The 11,362-nt window shown below is 46.0% G+C and overlaps 1 protein-coding gene across 6 annotated transcripts in view; it reads left to right on the top strand.

Moving 5' to 3' along the window:
- Positions 1 to 11,362, top strand: part of LOC125092819 (basic proline-rich protein-like) — a 299,445-nt gene that overhangs the window by 126,478 nt on the left and 161,605 nt on the right. The gene's annotated exons all lie outside the window — the stretch shown is intronic.

Raw genomic sequence — 11,362 nt, forward strand, 5'->3', positions numbered from 1 at the left:
CATTTTGTTTCACACCAGACCATGGAGATTTGAAATGAAAGTCAGTATTCCACATTGCTGGGAACCGTGGCCTTCCCAGTGACCTCCACTAGAAATCTTAACTATGTCTTCTCCTCACCCCCACCTCAAACAAACTCTGCCTATTTTCCCGAATCACCCACTGATACACAAGAGCCCATAGGAAGACCTAGGTTTCAAGAAGCCCCCACTGAGGGCCCCAGTGACCAAATAGGACCTGAGTCACAGAGTCATTTTCTCTCAGAGCATCACCTGGTCGTTTATGCTATGGGGTAGGAACACCTACTTTGGAGGGATGTTGTAAGGAAGGTCTTGAGATGGATCACGTTTGTAAAAGTGCTTCTTAAACTGTAAAAATTAACTGCAGAGCACTATACAAATGTAAGAAACTAGTTATCTGTAGGCCGGTATGGGTATTTATATTTTATTAGAATCTTGATTTTTTTTCTTGAAGGGTCATATGGTGTCTGTTTCAGTCACTTTTCCATTTTTTTCACTTATGTAAGAAACTGGCCTGGAAGTGTCAGCAATTGAAAAATTGCAATGATTTTTTGCTTCATGATCTACAGTTGTAATAGACCCAGTAATAACAGTACTCTCTGTCTGTAGTCTTCGTCTTTCTTTCTAGGGAGCGCAGACCACTGACTACTGTAAATAATGGATGGTGGTGTTTTGCCTCTGGACTGGCGTGACTTTAGAGGCTCCTTTTTCTCTGACACTTGAGAAATGGTTGAAGACATTGCAGGAATTATTCATATTAGTGTGCTAATGATCCAAGGCCTACAACATGGAGAGAATAGTATAATCCAATTTATAGTTCATGCTAATTAACAGCTCTATGAAAAGAATTTCAGCTTTAACTTCATTTTTAATAACTGGCGCATCTGTACAGCCCTGTATGTTTGATTATTGTGACGGGCGCGTATGTACCATTTCTTTAGGACGGTGTCTCTTTCAGTGTGACTGCACTCTTTTCTAAACTACAGTTTCCAATGAGGACAAGGGATGAGATGCAAGTGTGTTTATTTCCTAAGTTTTTCTGCTCAGGAGAAGAAACGTGTGGGTTTTACTGGATGCGTGAATGTGTGGCTGAGGAATTTGTTGTTTGGGATGCCAGCTGGAGAAAAACTCATTGCTGGATTTGAAGCCTCACTGATGTCTGCTTCATTCTGGTAGAGCAAAAGTCACAGATATCACACTGCACATTTTGTAGTTCTTAATGAAAACAGAGGCCCCGAGACCACGAATATATCCGGATCACAATAATAAACCACATTAAATAACAGAGAGGGCATTAGAATGACCTGTCTTTGGTGTTTGCCTTTCTTAGGGCGTGTGCTTCAGTGCTCTATTTGATTTTGTCCCTGATGGAAATCTCTATGCCCCGTATGAGAGGTAGACATATGTGACCCAGCTGGACATGGAGTCAGAGAAGGTGGAGATGTGACAGGCCACAGATTCCGTCTCCAGTCCCGCAACCACCAAGATGACTCCATTTCCTGTCATTTCCCCGGGGGAGGGTGCTGGTCAATGCTGTCTCTCTCTGGAGTTGTCCCCTTTCCCACTGCTGTTGCCCTGGCCAGTGTCTTCTTTTGTCCCAAATGAGGGGTGTGGGAGAGCTGGTGAGAAACTCTTCTGTGGGAGAAGCCTGAGTCTTACGTGGCCCGTATTTCCACATTTAGGAAATTCCGGAGAGCACATTCGTTTTGGTTCTTGCTGTCATTTCCCTTTTGGGGACTCCCCTTCTGTGTGTCATCTTGGTGGGGGGCAAGCATTGGCTGTGGCCGGGCACAGGCTCACCTCCTTGAACAGCCAGCTGGACGGTCCTCCCTGGAGCTTTGAATCTTGATGGAGTAGTGGGAAGTGAAAGGAGGGTTAGATCTGCTTGTGCCAGAGTCTCGGCTCCCTCCACCCTCCTGAGCACGTCTCCTGTGGGTAAAGTGGGACGAAGCTTTGCTGGTTTTCTAAGGCCTTCCTAAGCTGGAAGGTGTTGGTTTCATCTCTCTATCCCAGAGGCCTGGCTGACAGGGAGACACTCTGGGTAGCCTCTGTGTTGCTGTTGGTTTCACACGTTCTTTTTGGCCTTCTAGTTTGGCACACTCCCGGGTGGAGTGTGAGACGGAGCACCGATGTTTCCTGTCCTCCATTAGCCAAGGTTGGTTTTCCAGAGGAGAGGAACTAGTGTTGTGGACGGCTGAAGGTAGTCATCGCTGTGCTGTCTACCTTTGTGGGACACTTCGCAGTTCACTGAAGCATGTAGGCACCTGATTATTTTGATGTCTGAGTGTAGGTAGATACTGTTATCCAAGTTGGATGGGTGATCAGACAGCCTCAGTGAAGTGAAGTGATTTGCCCAGGGCTGGTCGTATGGCTGTTAATGAGCAGAAACAGAACTTGAACCCAGGCCTCCTGACTCCCAAGCTTCTTATTCCTACCACTCGGATACGTCCGAGTTAGCCTGGTGACGGAACCTCCTCCCCTGAGATGCCACGCCTGCCAGATTCAGAAAATCTCTGCAACCAAGAGTTGCAGACGAAGAGCATTTGAGCAGGCACCGTTCCCGGCCGGCTTGGGGTGCCGCGAGCCGTCCCTTTCGGAGCTCGCCTGGACATGTGGCTCATGCTCAGACCTAGAATGGGAAAGATCAAGGGCAGCTAGACTGCCAGACCCGCTGTCTCACTTCTCCATCTGAGACCACGGCAGGCCCTGCGATGTGGATGGCCAGGGAGCGGGATCCCTGGGACGGTCCTGTCCTCTGGCTTGAATCCATCAGTAGCTCACTCACGGGAGAGACAGCATGACAGGTCAGCTCCCGGGACCATGTAGGTTACTTTGAAACTGCTCTCTTTACAGAGAACCTTATAACATGAATGTAAGAAGTAGGTGATATGAACTAGGATCATCACCAAATAGTTTTTCTTTTTCTTTTTTTTCCCCCCTCAAGTCTTATGTGCTTATTCCTGATAGATTAGAATACATGAATAAAAAAGTAAAGAAAAAATCGAAAATACAGACAAAAAGAAGACATAAAGAAAAAACTCTCACTCTCTTGCCACCCAGAAATAACTTTATCTTAACATACATTTTCCCAGACCTTCTTTCTTTTAAATTTTTATCACCATGTGTTAGGTACTCTGTCCTTGGCGTGTTTGTACACCTGATCTCATTGGGTCTTCCCGACACGCAAGGTATCATGACCTTCATCTTACAGAAAAGGGAACTGAAGCTCCAGGGGGTCTGCCTCATTTCAAAGGTTGTGCTCTTCCCTGTACCCCTGTGTGTATGTGTCACACACGCAGAGTCATTTAGTGAGTACATATCAAGGCCCTCCTCCTAATCTGTCCTCAGGGCCGCCGGGATCGTGTGGAACGTGTCAGTGCTATGCCACCGAGGGGAGTGTGATGCAAGGACAAATTAGGGTTTTGTGGGGCCCCACACCTATGCCATTTGGGTTTTTCTTTAAGAAAAAGAATATAACATTTTGAATACAGGATTAGATACAAAAGTGAATATTTACTTAGAATGAGAAGAGGAATAGCAACGAGTCACTGAAGCTTTAGAGAAGCTCCCTTCTTCCTCCAGAGCTCTCTTGGGGCAGTTGGTCCGCAAAGCATGCATGAACGCCTTCCTCATTGGAACCTGGTGTTTCCTGCCTCCCAGAACACTCTACCCTCCAGGGCCCTTTTGCTTCCTTGGCTTCCCAGGCCGAGTTGGAGACAGTGTACATGGGAAGACTCTGGATCTCGGGGTGTGGGGAGGGGAGGAGTCCCCTTTCTGAGCTGAGAGCGGGTGTGGTCCTGGAGTCATCCCAGCAAGATTGAGACAGAATTCCTGTCCCACTCTAGGAGAATATAAGTATTTGCTGGCATTCTCATAATTTTATGGTTTCATGTTTTGTCTTTGTTGGATCTACAGTTTAATTTGATGAGTGTTTTAGACTAAGGATCTACTAATTTCCCCCCCAAATTTTAACCAATGGTTTCCATATTACTTGTTAACTAATTCACCTTGTCCCCTTGATTTGAAATGCCACCTTTATGATCTATTAAGTTATTATTTATACTTAGATCCTTGTCTGGATTTTTCTATTCTGATGCATTAATAGGCCTCTTTATTGCTGGGCCATTACTCACTTAATCATTGGAATTTAGTCTATATTTTCATATTTGTGAGGGTAGGGTCTTGCCCTGTCCCCTCAATAGCTTTTCTTTTAAAACAATTTCTTTTCTCATATAGTTATTATTTTAGATAATGGTTAGAACCATTTTGCTAAGCCCTGAAAAAAAATTTTGGGGGGGATTTGATTGGATTAGTATACATTTTAGATTAATTTCTAAAGACTTGAAATCTACATATGATTAAGTTATTTTTCCAGAAATGTGGTATATCTGTTTGTTCTATTTTCCCTTTTTTTTTTTTTTTGTCTTTTTGGCAAATTTTGAATGTTCCGGTCTAGCTAGTTAATTTTTGTTATGAAAGGGATCTTATATCCCTCTTCTTTAACTTTTCTAACTGGCTGTTGTTGGTATGTAGAAAGGCTTTTCAAAAGGAACATGACCCCTTACCAAATTTAGTAATTCTAATAATTTTTGAATTGCCAGGCCTTTTGATCTTGTTTCCAGTGTTTTAAAACCATATTTGGAGTGATGTCTGAGGCATCAGATGCTGTAATGACTGGCCCTAGGCTGTGGTGGTATCCAGGGCATGGTGACTGATCAGGCAGGATTACTGATTTTAATAACTGTGACTGAGCAAATTGGGGTCAAGGTTAGGACACACACAGAACTTGCAGAATTTATTATAAATCACGAAGAGTCTGACAACATGAAAATCACACAGCACAGATCAAATCACGTGTCGATCAGACATTTAACTTGACCATGGCCCGTCAATCGTTCATAGCTATATATCTGTTACCTGGTCTGTGCTGCTGATGATGACAAATTAGGTTCCCCAGGGTTGTTCAAAGGGATGCTGTGTTCAGGGTGAACGTGTTTTACCTGCTCTTCACTGTATAAAGGACACCAAACTGAACTACCTGTAGATAAACCCAGCCAATAGGGATTTCCTAAATGTTTGGGCGTTTCCTGATGGTGATCTGTTGTTGGATTTGTGGGGGCCCCTGGCCGTAGCACCCTGCTTCTGAATGCAGAACGGGACTGTGTTATCTTTTATCTGTGCTTACTGGAAAGACCACTTAGACCTCAAGTGTGGGCAGACGGGCTCCTTCCAGAATTAGCAGCCTGGCTCAGACTGTGTTGTGGCATGGCTCAGGATGTGAGTAACCTGAGACCATATCTGTGACTTACCTGTCTGTGGTTTAGGCCGATTTTACTCTAACATTGTTTCACACTGAAGCAACGTCATTTGTGGGCTCACACCCTGGTGTGAGTTAGTGAGGGTTCTATTGTGGGAGCAACAGAATCGGAAAGACCACAAGTCCCAGGGGTGTGGTGATGACAGAGGTCATCTTTGTGATCTCGTGTGTGTGGGTGTGGGACAGAGCGAAGTACCCCCAGTGGGAGTGAGATTTAGGGAACCTGTTTGGGGCGTGTTGGGAATAATTTCATTTCTTATTACGAAGAGACCCTGGGGAGGGAAGTAAGCTAGCTTGCCAAGTCATTAGTAGACATTCTGATTAGACCTTCTTGGCACATTGCCTGGTGACAGAAGGAGGGATAGGAGGGCCAGCCCCACCCCTGACATTTGTCGGGCCTGGGGCAGGAATATAAATGGCAGCTCAGGGACCGTGTTTCTAAATAAATATTTCAAAGTTACATGGCAGCCTGGCTATGAATCAGGTTCTAACCCACTCTCTGGATAAGGAGAACTTCATAACAACCTGGACAGTCAGATTTGAATGTAGAATTCTCAGGATCCTCAAGGTTCTTGTTCAAAATCTCCCTGTGGTACATAGGCACTCCTGGTCTCAGACTGCCAGTCTGTCTGCACCTCCTATGAACAGCCTCTTTTGTGCAAGCGGTGAAGTGGGGCTCCCTGGAGAGAGTGGACCCAGGCAAGTACGGAAGCAGGTCCCAGGCCCTGTGATGGTATCGAGTCTAGGGGCCCTGTGAACCCTGGATTCCATGGGGGTGGCATGGCTGGAGGAGGTGTGAGTGGGGTCCCGTAAGCATGGTGCCCAGGCTATGGGCCCAGCCTTGTGCCCGACCTGAGATTCACAGGACAGGGGGAGGATGTGGGGAGAGTGGATGGAGCCGGAGGTGGGAACCTGCAACCCCAGTGTGGGTGAGGTACTCTAAGGCGGGAGATCAGGTTCCCCAAGCATGAGAGCCCTGGGGTGTGCCAAGCTCTGATCAGAGAAATGCCCTTTTGTTATTTCTGGCTTGTGGGTAGCGTGTGTTGAGATTCACTGCTTAGCTGATACAGGCCCAGCGGACACGCCCTGCCTCTTTCTCAGACCCCTCTCCTTCCCCAGGTCCTCCTCATAGGTGGCTTCGATGTTGGTGCTAACAAGGGTCCGATGTAATGGAAGGAGCCAGAAGTGGGGCTGGGGAGGGGTGGAGGGCAGTGGCTCCTCTCCTGCTGCTGTTTCCTCTCCCTGCTCTTGCAGAGCCGCTTCTCTGGTCTTCACGCCCTTGCCTCAAGGGCGCTCCCCCAACACCTGTCTCTCCACTTCCTTTCCATTCTCATTTTCTCATTTTCCATTTTTTCCTGAGAATTTTCTTCATCCCCATGCTTGGTGGCAGTGGCTTGGCCGAGTCCCTGGGGGCTTGACAGGGAGGCAGGAGGTACTCCCCTTGCGTCCCAGCGAGGAGAGGTGTTACTATAGTAGTACTATATTCAGGTACTTAACAATTTAATGGGCTTTTGTGGGTTGGCATGGAAACCTAACAGTCTCTAATAACATTATTTCTTTGGAGAAATATGTTCCCAGTTTCAAAGAACTGATTTACAAGTGAACTTTCAGAACAAAACCTGTTTATCACGGTGGCTGTTATTTTTAGAATTTTGGGTCTGAGAAGTGCTCTGTGTACGCCAGTAAATGAATTGAATCAAATGTAACCTGATGTGTGGGGGCCCCTTATGGCTCTGAAGTTTGATGATGTTAGCCCACCTCCCACGTTTTCACAGGTGAGAAAACTGCCATCAGAGACCCTGAAGTGATTTGGAGAAAGCGAAACACAAAGCCTTGTCTGGAACCGGGCCTCTGGTCCCCCCCCACTTTTTTTTTTTTACCATCAGGATGTGCTAGTGCCATTTAGATAAGCAGAGGATTGGAGCACCTGCCTCCGTTTGGGGCTGGATAGCTCACGGGCTGTGCTGCGGAGCCCGGCAGATTGGAACCACGGTGGGCACTGCCAGACTCCACTGTGTGCACAGGAGCCTTGGGAAGCGACGGAGGGCTGTGGTTAGATTTCATGCACACGAGCGCGTTCCAGTGAGAGGATGTTTGGAGAGAAGCAGCAGGGATCGCAGCTTTTTAGCATCTAGAGGCAGCTGTAGGGGTCATTTGATCAACATTCTCCAGGTGTGTCTGTCTGTCCGTACCTCAGAATGAGAGTGACCTGCACGCGCAGTTAAATCGTTGGCATTTTTTAAAACATGCTGTAACGTTTTTGTAACAGAGCTGTGATAGCTGCTTGAAAGCCTTTCCGTGATAGTTCTAGCGTCTGGGTCATGGCTTCGCTGCAGTCTTGGATTTCCTCACCTGTAAGGATTCCAGTACAGAGAGTAATAGCTCCTGTTTCACAGAACTTCGAAATGTGTATTCTCTGGTATCACTGGCACAACATCTGTGAGGCTGTTTCCTCACCTATAAAACCAGAATCGTGATGCGTCAGGATGACACGACGAGACATACATCAAGTACCAGCCCCGCGCCTGCCTGGGGTCATGCGGCGCTCATCAGGGGTGTGTTTTCTGTTTTTGTCATCATTGTCACTGTCACCAGGGATGCCCTGTCATGGGTGGGAGGCTCTTCTATCCACTCCTGAATGGGTTTCTTTGCGCTTTCTGGTACCTCCCCCTTAGTTTGCAGATGTTGCCTGTTCAGAAAAAGCTATTTCATATTCTGAAGAGCCCTCCTTCATGGGTCAAGAGCTACAGAATTTCCTTCTTTCTTTTGATGTGTTTAAGATTTTTGGTTTGTGGGGCACCTGGGTGGCTCAGTGGGTTAAAGCCTCTGTCTTCGGCTCAGGACATGATCCCAGGGTCCTGGGATCGAGCCCCACATCGGGCTCTCTGCTCAGCAGGGAGCCTGCTTCCTCCTCTCTCTCTGCCTGTCTCTCTGCCTACTTGTGATCTCTGTCTGTCAAATAAATAAAATCTTAAAAAAAAAGAAAAGATTTTTGGTTTGTTACGTTCCAGGAACTACTTTTGATTCCTCTCAGCTGCCTCTAAGTTCTCTCAGTTATGGCTTTTCTCTTGACCTTTCTCTGTGCCCTATTTGTCTTGGGGCTTCTTTTCTTAATAAGCTGGGGCCATAGGGAATATTCCTTAAGCCTATTTACCTTCTCAGTTCGGTGCCTGATTTGCATTGATGTCAGACATCATCAGTTAGTGCTCAGCTATGAGGACAAAATGAGAGAGCTCTTTCTACAGTTGAGCAATCTTCTTTTGTGGCTTCTCCTGGAATAGTTATTATGGTCTGTCATTGGTTATTTGAAGAATTCCCAGTTTGGAATTTCCCTCTCCATCTGCTGACCTTTGTCTGCCTGCCAGGTTTCGGTATTCCACACTCATTCCCATCATCTGACCTGATGTGGTGTGTCTGCCACAAAGCAAATATAGAGACCTCTTTACACTTCCTGTCCAGCCCTTTGCCCCCGGTGCTGGGTGTTCAGGTTTAAGTGGTATCCAACATTTGGGACTGGTTCCTGAGGAAATGACTTGGGAGTGTTTACAAGGTGGCTGAGTAGCATTTAGTAGGATGTAATGTTTCTCAGACAATTTGAAAATGCCAGTTGTCTGTGACTTTTAACATTGCCTACAAAGGAATCCTTATAGCTTCACTGAATTTGGGCACTTTCCCCCTAATCCAGATAGTCACGCTCCAAAACGACTTCTCCGTGCCTTTTCTTTTCTCCAAACCTCCAGCATCTTCTCCCCCTTCCTGAATATCTGCTGGTGGCCCTGCTTCTCAATTCACTGACAAAGTAAAGACATTCTGAAGACAGTATATCCTCTTGTTGATGAAACTACACCCACCCACCACATCTATACTTATAGACTCTGATCTCCTTCCTATCCGTACTCTCATCTGTATCTATCCAAGGCCTACCCTTCTTCTTGCAATGGACTCTGTCCCTTCCCACTTACTCAAGGATATTGCTGTAAAGTTGATCTTTGCTCCCTGCATCCTTCATTTTCCCTCTTTCCTGGATCAGCCCCATCAACACTCAGAAATATCTTCTGTCTTAAAAAATGCATTCTTGAACCCCTTTCTAGTTTTCAGTTCTATCCCATTGTGTTCTTTTTTATAGTTTCTGTTCCTCTGCTGGAACACCCAGCTTTCTGCTAATTTTAAGATAGTTTGCCTCGGGGCGCCTGTGGCTCAGTGGGTTAAAGCCTCTGCCTTCGGCTCAGATCATGGTCTCAGGGTCCTGGGATCGAGCCCCGCGTCGGGCTCTCTGCTTGGCGGCGAGCCTGCTTCCTCCTCTCTCTCTCTCTGCCTGCCTTTCTGCCTACTTGTGATCTCTGTCAAATAAATAAATAAAATCCTTAAAAAAAAAAAAAAGATAGTTTGCCTCATGGAGCATGGCTATAATGGCTACTTTTTTTTTTTTTCAAAGATTTTATTTATTTATTTGACAGATGGAGATCACAAGTAGGCAGAGAAGCAGGCAGAGAGAGGAGGAAGCAGGCTCCCTGCCAAGCAAAGAGCCCGACGCAGGGCCCGATCCCAGGACCCTGGGATCATGACCTGAGCCTCTGAAGGCAGAGGCTTTAACCCACTGACCCACCCAGTCAACCTATAATGGCTACTTTTTTTTATTTTTTATTTTTATTTATTTATTTATTTAAAGATTTTATTTATTTATTTGACAGAGAGAGATCACAAGCAGGCAGAGAGGCAGGAGGAAGCAGGCTCCCTGCTGAGCAGAGAGCCCGATGCGGGGCTCGATCCCAGGACCCTGAGATCATGACCTGAGTCGAAGGCAGCGGCTTAACCCACTGAGCCACCTAGGCACCCCTATAATGGCTACTTTAAAGCCTTTACTTGGTAATTCTAACCTGGGTCATGTTGGGGTCAGCATCTGTTGATTGTCCCTTTCCTTTGGGAATTTGTCACATTTCCCTGGTTCTTTGTACATTGAGTCATTTTGCATGGTCCTGAACACTGCAAATATTGCGTTGTGTAAACTCTGGGTCCTTTTGGAATCCTGGAGAAGTTTGTTTATTTATATTTTTATGCAGGCAATCAGCATCATTAAGTTTAGGCTGCTAGTTCTAGCTCACCCTCTCTGAATAGTGGTTCCCATGCAGTTTAGTTTTCCAAAGCCTCTGCTTTCTGTTTTGGGTCTGTCCTGCCCATGGGCATCTCCGGGGCTGACCCTGAGACTTGAGTGGGCTCACACATAGAACTGGGGGATCCCCTTCTCTAGCTGTCTCCTCTCTGTGGTTCCACTCACACTTCTTGGCTCACAGGAGCCAGACAGATGGGATTTCTATCTGAGATTTGTGCGATCGTGGACCTCTGTGACTGGAGCCCATCCTTTGGGCAAGGCCTCAAGAGAAAAGAGGGAGGGAGACAGATGAATGCGGGTTGGTGGAGAAGGTGAAGGAAAGGTGAGGTTGGGCAGGGAAATGAACTCTTTGAAGGTCACTTTTCCAACTTTTGATTCCTTTCTACAATCTGCTTGCCTTTTTTCCCCCCAAAATTTATTTTATTGTGGTAAGATACACGTAACATAAATTCACCATCTTAAGTGTATATTTCAGTATATTACATCCATACTATAATATTGCCCTCACCACCATCCATCTTTACAGCTCACTCTTCTTATAAAACCAGAACTCTGTATCCAGTTGACAATGACTCTCTATCCTCCTCTCCTGTCAGTTCCTGGAAATCACCATTCTCCTCTCTGCCTCTATGATTTGACTACTCAAATATGTCATATAAATGGAATCGTACAGTAATTGTCTTTTTTGTGACTGACTTATTTCACTTACCATAAAGCCTTCAAGGTGTGTCCATGTTGTAGCACGGATCAGAATTTCCTCCTTCTTAAGGCTGAGTAATATTTCATTGTACACCCCACATTTTGCTTATCCATTTATCTGTCAACAGATGCTTGGGTTCCTTCAACATTTTAGTGATTGTGTTATTCAGTCTGTTGCTGTGAGCACAAGTCTACAAATAACTCATTGAGACCCCGAT

Source organism: Lutra lutra, chromosome 2 (genome assembly GCF_902655055.1).
Source record: "Lutra lutra chromosome 2, mLutLut1.2, whole genome shotgun sequence".
NCBI classification, from domain to species: Eukaryota; Metazoa; Chordata; class Mammalia; order Carnivora; family Mustelidae; genus Lutra; species Lutra lutra.